The sequence below is a fragment of the Gymnogyps californianus genome, chromosome 22, assembly GCF_018139145.2.
Source record: "Gymnogyps californianus isolate 813 chromosome 22, ASM1813914v2, whole genome shotgun sequence".
Taxonomy (NCBI): domain Eukaryota; kingdom Metazoa; phylum Chordata; class Aves; order Accipitriformes; family Cathartidae; genus Gymnogyps; species Gymnogyps californianus.
The window spans coordinates 6,374,067-6,387,073 of record NC_059492.1 but is presented as its reverse complement, the minus strand read 5'-3'; the positions used below and the strand labels follow the sequence as shown (position 1 = coordinate 6,387,073).

The 13,007-nt window shown below is 46.7% G+C and overlaps 1 long non-coding RNA gene across 3 annotated transcripts in view; it reads right to left on the bottom strand.

Moving 5' to 3' along the window:
- The window catches only part of LOC127025194 (uncharacterized), a 142,287-nt gene that overhangs the window by 27,189 nt on the left and 102,091 nt on the right, over positions 1-13,007 (bottom strand). Inside the window, exons 3-4 of one of the 3 annotated variants that reach the window (XR_007767631.1) lie at positions 7,623-7,744; positions 1,010-1,404 (exon numbers count right to left, since the gene is read on the bottom strand). This is a non-coding gene — a long non-coding RNA (uncharacterized LOC127025194). Of the gene's footprint in view, positions 1-1,009; positions 1,405-4,864; positions 7,405-7,622; positions 7,745-13,007 lie in introns of those variants that run through there. The other 2 variants (XR_007767630.1, XR_007767632.1) reach the window with 2 other exon arrangements.

Genomic DNA, 13,007 nt, shown 5'->3' with positions numbered 1-13,007 from the left:
GTAATCTTTATGCCAAGAAGAGATGCAGATACATAAGGAGCGGAATACGACGCCACAATAAAACAACAATAGGTAGAATCAAGCCATTTTGGAAGCGATAGCAATTTTACAAAGAAAAAAACAACTTAAAATATAAATAGTTATAGCAGGAGCACATACCAAGGAAGCATATGGTACAGTCTATTTTACTAATTAGTTTTCAGACCCAGTTGTGGAAATTAGAGGTGATAAACAGCATTTCTCTTTTAGGATCTAAAAATGTTTGAAAAACTATAACAGAGTTGAGGAATTGCAAGAGAATATTCATAAAGAGATCTAAAGTCACTGACTAGTTCAGTACAGTATGCTTTTTATTTCTTTAAGAAGTGAGTAGTAGTAGCCTACGTTCCTTCACATGTGAAGGATTATAATTCATCTCATCCTGATTTTAAACTAGCAATTTTACGTGTTCTTTTCTTTAAGATATTTATTATCTTCTTTTGTCCCCGCACACTGCCCAATGAAGTTCTCTGATGTATGCTCTCACACTGGACAGGCATAAGCTTGGGAGGTCCACAGACATCCTGTCATCCACAGACAGACATCCAATTTCTAATCGTCTGTATCTGGTTGCACACAGCACATTTCATCAGCTCTCTGATCAGCTCACAAGTATTAATCAATCTTCAGCTCCCATTTTGTAGAGCAGATAAAACAAAACGTTGCTATTCCCATTTATATCTAGAATCACAGATGGTATGTGACTTAGCAGTAGAGCGAACAACTGAACCAGGTCTCCCAACCATCCATTATTCAGAGAGGGTAAGCGATATGCAGTGTCAAAGCTCTCTCCCCCAAATTCATTGCTGTGCCTGGCATATTAACCTTGCAAAGGCAAGAGGAAGCAGAATCGTTCAGAACTATCTTTTTCCAGCCCAAATGCACAGAGATCTTCATGGTTTTAGTGCCCACCAACAGAACTTTGTGCAACCTTTCAAAAATTATCAAAATAGCACTGTCAGGGCAAAAATCTGCAGTTTTGCATAGAAAGAATTTATTTCCTTTTGTACTGGAATAGGCAGCATAAAAAGAACTGTTTTGGCATTAATAAAGGCAGGCATTTAGAGTAAATCAGAAAAAAGAATGGATTTCCTTCCTGGTGGATCATGAAACACTGCAGGGGAAATAGGACTGCCACGAGGAGAAAAGCTAAATCATAGAATGGTTTGTAAAAATGGCACCTCCGTCCTCCCTGCAGCTCTAGCGTTAAGCCATCTCCAGCCCCTTCTGGCTGCAAACCATCCAGCATAGCTCCACAGCACACGTCACAGCAGCCTCAGTGCTCAGGGCACGAGAGGGGAATGGCCTTGGATCCCTGGGAAACCAGGTGCTTCAGGCAATTTATTGCATTTCAAAGAGAAGAAACTGTACAAAAATAAAATAAAAATAAAATCAATGATTCTAACTTGAAAAATGGTCACAAGTCATAAATCCCATCTTGCACCACAGAAGCTGGGCTCAGTCTCCACTCCCTCTCCCTCCCTCCAGCTACAGGGGTGTTGAGCTCCCTTGATTTCAAACGTATTTTAAAGAAACCTAGAGTAAACCAGGCCGGCGTCAGCATGCAGCACCCTGCTTTTGCTGTGCTTAAGACTAGGAAAAGCAGACGGGCCAGGACCGCCACCTCCTCTCTCTGGAGCCTCGGGCAGAGGGTCTGCACCAGAGCCAGCGGGGCAGCAGCACGGCACCGCACAGGGGATGCTCTCTGCCCAGCTGAGTCACTACACCAGAGACGTACGAAACAGACTTCCCCTCCGCTACCCAAAGCGGCTGCAGCTCTCAGCCCATATTATTCTGCATTACTCTATTCAGAGACACTCATTCCCTGCAGCAATATCCCCTAGACCAAGAGGAACATCTGCCAAAATATTTCAACAGCCCTTCCAACAAGCATTCATGAGCCATTCTGGCACAAATGCACACCTGGACCCATTTCTGTGAAACCATTTCTTTTTAAACACAGCAGGACAGAACAGCTGTATTTTATAGCGTTTAAACTTTATTGGTAGTAGTGGATTTATTTAATTGCACTGTGGCAAAAGCACAGTTATATTTCCCAACCCACTCTAAGCAAAGGCCAGAAAACTGCCCGAGTGTCACTGGGCAAATTCCCCAGTCCGCAGGCAGAGCTGATGACTTTACACGCGTGCCCTCCTTTATTAACTACCTGCGGCAAGTATGAGCTTAAACCCAGCTGCTTCTCTCCCTGTGTCTCCCTGAGTGCTCCTGCAGTGCAGATTAAGGAGAAAGGCACAGCTTGTTTTTGGCCACCCAGCCAGGATGCTGTGTTTGCACCAACATTGAGGGACCCGAGAGGACTGCAGCAGGTCACAGGGAGAATGCACAGGGAGAATGCAATTTCTGGAGTTAAAAAGAAAAGTTAAACATTTCAACTATAGAGCAAGAGTCATAAAATACCAGATGGAAGCAAGGGATCAAAGGGGCTGTACTGCAGACAGCTGTTACCAGCAAGCACAATGGCAGAAGTTACTCAGTAACTTTAGTCTGGGTAAGGAGGGACTTGTAACTTCACTGAAAGCCCAGCAGCCCTCCTAATACAGTCCTGCTTGAAGATATCTAGGAAGCACCAACGTGTTGTCAGAGCAGCTCAGCTTCATTCTTTCAGATACCCCTCGGAAACCCACCTGCCACACTGACAACACAGCACATCCCTCCACACGTCCCCAGGACTGAACTCCTTGGCTTACAGCTGAGAGAGATGGCATTTGAAAGCAAAGCATCTTATCGTTGCAGAAGTGTTGCAACCCCGAGGACAGCACCGGCCAGGAGACATGAGACTCCAGCCGGGTGGCAACGGCTGCGGATTTGAGGTGGCGGCAGGCAATCACCCCCGGACTTCAGTCTCGGCACCTGCCGGTGTTCCCGTTGCCTTCAGTCTTGCAGCAAACTCTGGTCTGCCACGAGGCAGCTCTTCCAGCCTCACTCACCACTCGATTACCTGGCGGCAAGAGCCCAAACCAGCCTCTTGCCCCATCCATGGAGAGGACAGCAGGTCTATTTATAGAATGACTGATTGCATCTACCTTTGTACCCCCCCCTTTCCCATTACATCATGTCTAGGGCTTGATTTCAATCACAGACCTATTTTCACATTTAGCCCTAGCTATTTTTAGGGCTAAGTAAGTAAATGGCTTATAAATAGCTTCTTGATTCATAACAGTTTATATTGCTATTACATGCCCTGCTTCTCTCCTCTGAAACTTTTGTACCTCCCTGGTGTCAACATGTCACATTGCAGTTTGCCCTTAAGTGTTTTATAACAAGGGAAGTCCAGTTCAAGTGAAAGGGATAGAGAAGAACCAGGCTTCTGCAAACTGCCTCAGCAAACAGTCTAACACGCACTTAGACATGCATATTAGGGGTACTGTGTGACAACTTAATTTCACACTGGTCATGATTAGACCTGGTAGGAAAATTGATTTCTCTCACTCCATTGCCCACATTCCAGTTCAGAATAAACCGCCAAAACGTTTCACAAGAGCAGATTTTTAGAGAGAAATTAATTTCAATTGACGCAGCTTTTTTTTTTTTCCTTTATCTAATCAAAAGCACCCTCCTAATTAAAACAGTATGTAAACAGGAGAGTGAAAACACAACTGCTGTCCTCTCTTTATGCTTCCCACCTGGATAGATTTACAACACTGCTCAGCCCAGCAGAGGACGTTCTGCTCAATAAAGGGGTGTGGAATAATCTCCTGCAGGGTTATGACCTGAGAGCAGCATGAAACAGGGGTGGGGGAAGGAAGGAGCTGCGTAATTACTGCTGGGCAGCCCTCACAAATATTAATCAAAATCACAAACCCTTTGCACAAGAAGATGTTATGAGGATCGGCTGGGAGCCAGCACGCTTGACACTGGCTTGCACTGCACAGGTTCCCATCTGGGAAACAGGGACAACCACCCTTCCCTACCGACACTGCAGGGAAAGCTGCCCTGGCAGACGCATGGCACTCGGGCTGGACCACGTTTAGCCAACAGCTCCCTCAAATCAAGCACTGAAGCTGAGCGTCTCCCATTACATATATCCCAAACACCCAGCTGCAGCACCAAGTTTCTAACCCCAGTAACAAGAGTTCAGTGATCACATTGCTTATTTGTAAGTCAACCTTCCTTAAAGAAATCCAGCCTGACCCCCAAAACAGGGTGAGAAGAGATCCGCCTCCCCTAACCCCAAGGCCTTCAGGGGACTTCAAAAGCTTTAAACACTGAAAAATACAACAAGAAGCAGCCAGGGCAGGAAAAGAAACTTATTAATAACGGTGACAGTAATAAACCTGCAGCATGATTTTGCTGCTCTGTGCCATGCGTTTGTTTTGAGTTATTCTTATTTGTTTTCTGAGGGTTTTTCAGGTATTCAATAAACAGAACATGAAAGCAGTGACAGGTTCATCAGGTGCCTTGTACCAGCAGGGAAATCCTGGTCTGTCAATGAAATGCTCAAACAGTCCCACCGCGAGAATATTCTGTGCAAACTCTCCAGCACAGGCTGTTTCCACCTTTCGGTGTGCTTTTCATCCCATCGCTAGCAGAGGGGATGCCTTGGGGGCCACCCCAGCTGGGTATGCTTTGAGGCAGGCTGAGCTCTCCCCACCCGCAATGCTCTGCTGGACCAGGATCCTGCAGCAGAGCGAAGGGCAGCGCGGGTCCCTGACGCTCTGACAAGGCTCAGGACCCCTCAAGCTGCCCCATGGCTTCATCAAATCAGAGTGACATCTTTTCACAAGTCATGCTCAACGTGTGACAGTGGAGAAAAAAAAAAAGTCAGGGCCACAAAGTCTCTAGCAACGTTTTTGGGACTGCATGAAGTACACAGACAACTGCTATTATATCTCATCTAAGCTCCCTGTCCCAGAAAAAAGGTTATCAACAACTTCCCAGGTGACAACTTTATTTGTGTATTTATTCTTAAATATAGAGGGGGGCAAGTGACATTTTATTTGACAACCTTCTTAAGCTGAAAGGGTTGCTCTACAGTTTGGAACTTACTGTAGATGTTTGCTTGTCAGTGAAGGCTACAAACCTATTTTAATTAAAAGTGGAGCTAGGGACTGACAGCTGAACTGAGCTGCTTTAAAAAGAAGTGCTGAGAAGAGCCTGGAATGGGTTTTAAGTTTCTATAATAGCCTCATGTTTTATATCAAAGGGAAATAGGAACATCCTTCAATTGCATTTTACACAGTTACCAAAGGACAATGGACTAAAAGCCAGAAGGTTTAGAATAACTCCACTTTGTATTAACTCTCCTTCAGGATGTTTGTTTTATCAGTGAGATGCCTAAGGCTCCTTACACTCTTGTCATGTCTTCAAGAAGCACAAATTCTCTTCCTCCTCCCCAACTTTCAGAACCACAGTGCAGGGAGGGGGAGAAGAAACTCGTTTTGATTTAATACACTGAAACTAAATTTGGCATTTTGAGGAACAGCTGCTCTTTTCAGTGGACGACGAGTTAAAAATGAAGCCCTGGGCTTCCCTGCACAGCATCCTAAGCGGAAAGGGAGGAATGTCATCTAGTGCTCTCGTTGTTGCACAATCCACTGACAACAAGCAGAGCCAGCAGCCCAGCAGCAGAACCCGGGCTGTGGACCACAGCTGACTCTGTGCCTGTCACAGTTTGGCCACAGCTGCTTCTACAAAAGCATCCCGTAACAGCTCGCCAAGTACAATCTAATTGAAACATAAAAACACACTTTAGATTTTTTTTATAGCATATACAAATATTGTTTCTCCTACTGGAACATTTGAACATTCAGAATGAGAGTGTGGATCAATAATTCTTCTATTAGATAATTGAAACATGCCTCTTGATTTACACTAATGCACTTGTTAAGCAATAAGTAATCGGGCTGTGGGCAGGTCTGCATTGCTGAAGCACGGATTTGATTAATGGTTTGCAAGGCGGTGAGGGGCAGACTGGTCCAGCTCAGCTCTGCTATGTTCAGATGGCTTCACCTACCCGATAGCTGCCTGTGCAGCAGGAGCCTTGCGATCAGGGCTCCTCAGGGCAATAAGCCATTGAGCAAGCACTGGTATGGCTCTTGGTTTTAAAGGGTCATTCCCTCTACTTAAATTAAATGCATCTCTTTAGATGTCTGCCAATGACAAAGGAACCCGAAGGAGGGCCCTTCTGGCAGCCGTTGTGCTGATTCCCCTTTCACAGCATCTGCTGCCATGCAACTCTGCCTACAGACGAGGGGCAGGTCCCATGTTCAGCAGTGACACCTTGGCTCTGCAGTCTGATAATCCCTGCCTGACAGCTCGAGGTCCTCACCCAAAACCCAGCGCAGAAAGGCAAGCCCTGCGCACAGCGGGGAGGCAGGAAGGACAGCCTTGGGAAGACGTTTTACTGACACAAACAGCGTGTGCTGCCAAGTCCCAGCACTAAGCCAAACAATTTGGTTCATCAAAGATAAATACTTTGGCATTGATTTGAGGTAAATTAGGCTGTGAATGCCAGGTTCACTCAGTCTCCATGCTACTGCGTGTGTCTCCAACTTTGCATCGGTGGGGGCACTGCAGCACCAACGCTGCTCCAGGTGTAGCAGCTTAGCCCTAGCTCAGTTCTTGTTCAAGGAAGAGATCTTGGTGCAGTTCTCATTGACCAATACATCATTCCTGGCTCAAACTTTATTGAAAAGTTCAGTTCGATTGTACTTTCTTGAAACGTAAGCCCTAATCAATGCATGAGAAGTCAGCCAGCCTTCAGCCTGGTTCTGTTCCAGCACAAGCACGATTAATTCCCATCGGATGGGAAGCAGCAGGATCTGTCTTGCGCTCATTAGCGTGTTACTCAGCTCCTCAAGGGGCAAACACCTCAGGTGCCATTTTTGGTCAGAACTGCCTGATAAGTCATCCCAAGTTCCTCAGGTGAAGTCATGAACGTAGGACTTGCTCACTAGAAGAGGTGGTTGGAAACCTGATGCTCTAAGGAGTGCCCAATTTGCCCACAACAGGAAACAAAACCTGCCAGATAGGTTCACCGCAACAGAGCTGGCTGGATGAGTCACTTCCAACGAGCAAGAGACCTTCAACGACTGTGCCCAAGAGGCACTGGTGACTGCATCTACATAAACAAGGTCGCTAAGATCAGCTCCAAAGAACCATTTGAGCTGTATGGTCTCACTCAAGCCTTCCCTTTTCCTTGTTTACCCAGCAGCTTGCCTGTAATCAAATTGGACAACGGAGTAAATCCCTTCAATTACATGTGTTAGAGCAGAGGACTGGTGACCCGCAGAGCACAGCTCATCCCTCCACCCGAGAGCACAGCCTCCATCTCCTCCGGAGGAACGCACGCCAATCACACCTAATGCCGCCACGCACGCCGATGTAACAAGCACAGGCCAGCAGCTGGGGGAGAAAGGGAGGACCATGACATTATTTTACTGCCCTCTGACTAATGATGTGCTAACAGGCTCAAGCATTAAGGTGAAGCTGCCAAGCAGTCATGGGAACCATAATTAATCCCTTGCTTATTAAAGCCTGTGGCATCTTAAAGAAATGCTGACAGCATTCCATAAGCAGCACTGGTGCATGAGTCATGCCCCCAGCCCCTCATCGCAGCTTACCCCATGGAGAAGGCATTGAAGAGCCTGACTTGCAAGACGTGGTCTTTTAATAAAAACAACATGGGTTTGAGACACATAGCACAGATGTCAAGTAACACCAGCTGAGGGTCCATCCATTCTACCTGAGGAAAAGAATTAAAATACGCATCCCTCAGATTATTTGGCCCAGGTTAGTTTAAAGGCTTTTCAGTACTTCATATTCTCCTTCCCTCCTTTTCTTTCTAAAAGAGGAAAGGAAGGGGATTCATCTTTTTGCTTTCTAGCCAGCTTTGCAGAACCCCAGCGCTCCCACCCAGCAGGGACCTCAGCCATGCTGGAGCAGCAGGAGGTCTCAGAGCACCCAGGGGCTATTTTCAGAGCAGCACAGATATCCTCTCACTCATCTGCCTGTTCATCGGCCCTTGAAGAAGCACCCGTGTGCTCTCAACTTGGCATAAAAAGGTGCAGGAAAACACCCCAAGCAAAGCTGGACAAATAGAGCCAGGGGAGAGCCTGAGCAAGCCACACAGCAAGCCCAGCTTGCAGCCATCAGCATGGCACAGGCAGCCTCCCTACACCCACAAGCATGCAAAGCCCACCCCAGCACCCATAGCAGGGACTGCTTCTTCCCAAAGTGAGCAACAGCCCCATCTCACCTCCAGGCATTTCTCTGTCTTTTCAACAAATTCGAAGTGCTGGGTTTTTTTGTTCGTTTGTTTTTTACCCTGCTGAAGCCATATTAAGTCCTTCATACCATTTCCAGAGTACACGGAACAGGAACCTTACCTCCAGCCTGCCCAGCTCCACAGCTCTCCCCCATGGACGGGCTGCCCACCCATCCCAAGGTACCACAGCATCAGCCCCTCCCTTAAGGAACCCAGACCTTCCCAGCACAGGAGGAACTGAGCAATTGCACCAGCTTAGACAGTTTTCAGCTGATGCCAAAGCCCAGCTGGACACATTTATTTCAGTCTAGTTCAACTGATTTAGAATAGTCTTAAGCCTAATTGTGCAAAAAAAATCTAAAAAGAGAAATTTTGCTTGTGCTTCAGTGACCAACTACTGTGAGTAGACAGGGCCAGGGGATCTCTTTACATTATTTGGTTCACAGCAACTGCAAGTAAATGCATCAACATTTTCTCAAGAGTAGATCAGAAGTCAGGACAAGTCCACACAGCCACAGAAATAGGTGGGAAGATCCCAGCTGACCATGCAGGCTTTATGTCTCAGCAAGGAATGAGGGAAGTTATCATGAAAATTAAAAATTGAGAGAGCTGGAAGAGCTACACTTTGCTTCACTAGGGCACAGATCCTTGAATTAAATACACATATTTTAATGTAGAAATCTGCATAGATAAGTAAGCTACTCTGGGCAGTAGCCAAGCAACTAGTGACAGGAACCGTTCCACCAAGAATCACTGGGAGTGTTGCATGGTCAGCCACAGCCTTCCTGGGAGCATCGTTCTGTGTGAGCGAGTGCTCTGCCAGCAGGGAGAGACGGTTGCAGGAGAGGGTAGAAGACAGCAGAGTCCTTCCCCCTTAATGAAGGTGCATCAATATTAATTGTTGCTAATCTCAGTTGGGACATGCAAGTGGATCAGCTGAACTGGAACACATTGACATGTTGTTTTGAAATGATCCAGCATGGATGCACCCTCTGACAGGGTGGCACCAAACCAGTAATGACACTGTAGTGGCAAACGCACCCTCTGCACAGGCCACCTGGGACGGCAGCCACCCACAACTGGGACTGATCCGGCAGGCATAGAGGGATCAAACGAAGCCAATGGGCTGTGCTGTACTGGGCTTGGAAGCAGCCCTTGTGCCACAGGTTCCTCCCATTCCTGTTTTTTTTTTTTTAAACCAGCTGCCCTCAGGAGGTCCTTGGCTCATTAAAATGCCTCCCCAGTGAGTGCAAACCCGCCATGATTAACACCTTCCTGCTGGCAGCCTCCCCTGGGAGCAGGGGCCCCTCCTGCCCCTCCAGGACAGGCAGCGGTTGTCCTTTGGGGCCTTTAAACGCGGCCAGTTCTCTTAGCCTTTGTCCCTGGTGATGGCATGGGCAAACTTCCTCTTGCCCATCTTCTGCACAGATCCAAAGCCTCTGGAATCTCAGGGCCAGTCTCTCGCAGAGCTTGAAAGGAGGCAGATTGTACTTCAGCTGCTCAAAGCTTGCAGAAGGCTAAATGAACTTGTTGCATCTCACCTTAATGGCTCCTGCAGAGCTTTGCAAGGATGCGGAACAGCTGGAAATGGAGAACATGCTGCTGCTGCTGCTCTGCTTCACATCTCTGTGCTCTGGAGAGTCACAGAGAGAACAAGAGAAGCTACAAAAGTGGCTTTGCGCCAGGCACAGGGCTCCAGCGCCTGCTCTACTCTCCCTGAGCACCAGCCCACCTGGATGAGTTTACAAAAATACCCCCAGGCATCCAACTTGCAGACAGAATTTGGTCTCAATTTTTTCTGGACATCCCATCTGTGTCCCTTCCCCTTTACTTTGCTGGATAAGCTTCTGAAGTGATACTTACAGGAGTTATTCATAAAATGAACAAGGGGTTTAAGAGTATAACATGAAATTGCTCTTATCTACTGCACACAATGATAAATCAGGCAGCTGTGCTGCTGACTCTCTGGGAAAATCTACCACCAGAAAGTGTCCACTAAGTTTCCTAATGCATTCAGGGAAAGCTGCTGGGAGGGAGGGAGACAAGATGGGGGTCAGGAAGAGCTGCCTGATTTCAAACATGTTCCAGAGCAACTGTTCTCAGCTTATTTGCTAATCTCTTGTGACCTATCATTGAACCAAATCTTGCTTCCTGGACAGAGAAGCAAGAAATAGAGAAGAGAAGAAAAAAAGAAAAGGGCAATACTTCAACAATAAATAGGACATCAATTAAACAAGAGAGCATTCACCTACACAAACAGCTCAAGGAAGAGCCATCGATTCTTCCACCTGACAGTCTGGACTCGGGTTAGCACATGCCTGGTTTACTGTGATCCCCAGGGAGATAAAGTGTCTGAAATCCTCAGCAAGAAAAGAACAGGTTTCCCGATGTGGTCACAGTGTGTCTCCTTTTAATCAAATTTTTTTTTTTATTTAGATAAAGAGAAAACAACTGTCACTGTGGCTTGAAAATGTATTTGATGAGAAAAATCTAAGGGATGACTACAGCAGTTAGCAGACCAGATCCCAGGTCTCTATCCCTGCCTCATCTTGTCTGGCTGAGAGAAGCTAGCACAGATTACCTGGAAATTTAGCAACTCTCCAGGATTTCAGAGCACTCAGTACTTACAGGAGGAGTGTTATTCCCCTAATTTTTACTAAAAGAGATAAATCATGACTTTCTTAAAAGGAGGTGACTTGCCCAAGATCAAACAGAGGATCTGTCCCCTCAGCCTTAGTCCTTTCCTCTGCTTTACGGTTCAACTCATCCAGTGCTCTGGCAGGCTGCTGCTGAGCAGCTTTTGCCAGCTTTGCCAGTTTGTATTACCCAGAGATGGGTGCTGGGTGTGCCAAGCAGGAACGGCTCCCTGCTCCAGAGCTCCCTCTCCTACCTGCTCCAGCTAAGCAAAAATCCATCCATCTTTGAGCATGGGCTTTCAGAGCTTTTGCAGGAGAGACTGACATGGTTTAAATGAAGAGTAAGTGCCTGGCTGCAGACAGACCCTTGCTGGAACAGGCTGTAGCGACTGATGCCAGGCTCTGATCCGAGCTATTGCATGACCTTCATTCTGGACCATAAAGCACTTTGGGGCAAGGCTGTTTCTCTCTACATGTCTACAGCAACGACCGCAGCACGTGTCATCTGATTCCCAGTATGCTACTATATGAATAGCAAATCAACAAGATAGATGCATAGTTAGTATGCATGAATTTAAATTGTATTCCTGGGCTAGTTCCAAAACACAGGTGGTGATTTCTGGACACTGGATACATTATCTACAGAAAAGCAAAAATTATAGTGATCAAGAAAAGAGGAGCATTATCATCCTTCCATCATTCCCCCTCTGAAAAAACTCAACAGGTCAGCTGCTTCTAAGCCCGCCCTGATCAATCACCACAAATGCTAAAAGCATTTAGAAGACGTCCTCCTTTGAGCCATTTATCAAGTGGAATCTGGCAGTTTTTAGTCCTTTTATTAGTTCTGCTTGTGAGAGAAATTCACTTGAAGCCAACGCTTAATGCAGTGAGAAAGCAGTACATATTTCTATGGCAGAGATACCCATTATTCAGCTGTGCGCAGAGATGTGAAGGAGATTTAACAAGGCCATGGGCTAGAAGAGAGAGGGTGCCCCGTGCCTCAACCTGCTGTCCTGTATGCATGTTCCTTTACATTTGCACTTCAGCCTTAGCCTGAAATGTATTGGAAGTGGAAAAAAAAAAGGCATGGTTGTGTGGTGAAAGGAAGCACAGAGCAAGCCCAGCACACCTGCCTGCAAGCTGGACCTGCTGATTCATCCAACAGGCGGGAGCAAACCTGGATGGAGAGAGATGATGCAGGGGCACTGCCTAATGATCACACAATGGGGTAGTGCCAGCAAAGAGACGGCATCTCATTACGCTGAATGCTGCACACAAGGATGGAAGAGTCTTGGGCATCTCACTGACTTTTTAGCTGGGTACGAGTCCAGGCAGACCACCTGCCCCTCTGATGTGGCTGTTCTCACAGAGCATTGCATACAGCCCCCATCCCCCTAATGCAGGATCAGCTGTACCTAAACCACCTCTAATATGCTTTAAGCCTGGAGAACTAAGGCACAAAGGGATTAAGAGAACTGCCTAGAGATCACACAGAGAAGTGCATGTTAAATTTGGGAATTGAACTTTATCTCCTAAAAACCTTTCCAGATCAGTGCTTAGTGGCTTGCGTCAAGCCTTTGGCGGTTGCACAGCAGCTACCTCAGGGGCTAGTGCTTTCTACTCCCATGCATTTATACAGTGCCTGGCACAGAGAAGTACCAGTGCCACTGCAAAACTAGCACTTTTTATAACCCCCAAAATTAGTATCATTGGACAAACAGTGGGAGAGGAGGAATACAAATCGGACACAACCCGCCTAGGACCATTCTCCTCTGCTCCCTCCCTCCTTGCAGCACTCTCCTCATTTTCCAGCAAGGGCAGTCTTCTTTTTCTCTCTCTCACTTGTCAGGATCAGATGACATTTGAGTTGTGCTGATGAGACCTACCAGGGCAAGACACATGTTCGTGGTTGCTTTGGGCAACCAATTGCCAAGGCCTTTAACCGCTCTCTTTTGATTTTCTTATGAAGTCAACCTCTCTGCTTCCCTGGCAATTTGAGTCATGCTACCCAGTGCTCTGCCTCCCAGGGCTTTGTGTACAAGTGCGGGCTGCTCTCACCTTAGTTGGTCTCTCTTCCTTGAAGGAAAGGGGCTGATGTTTTTTTT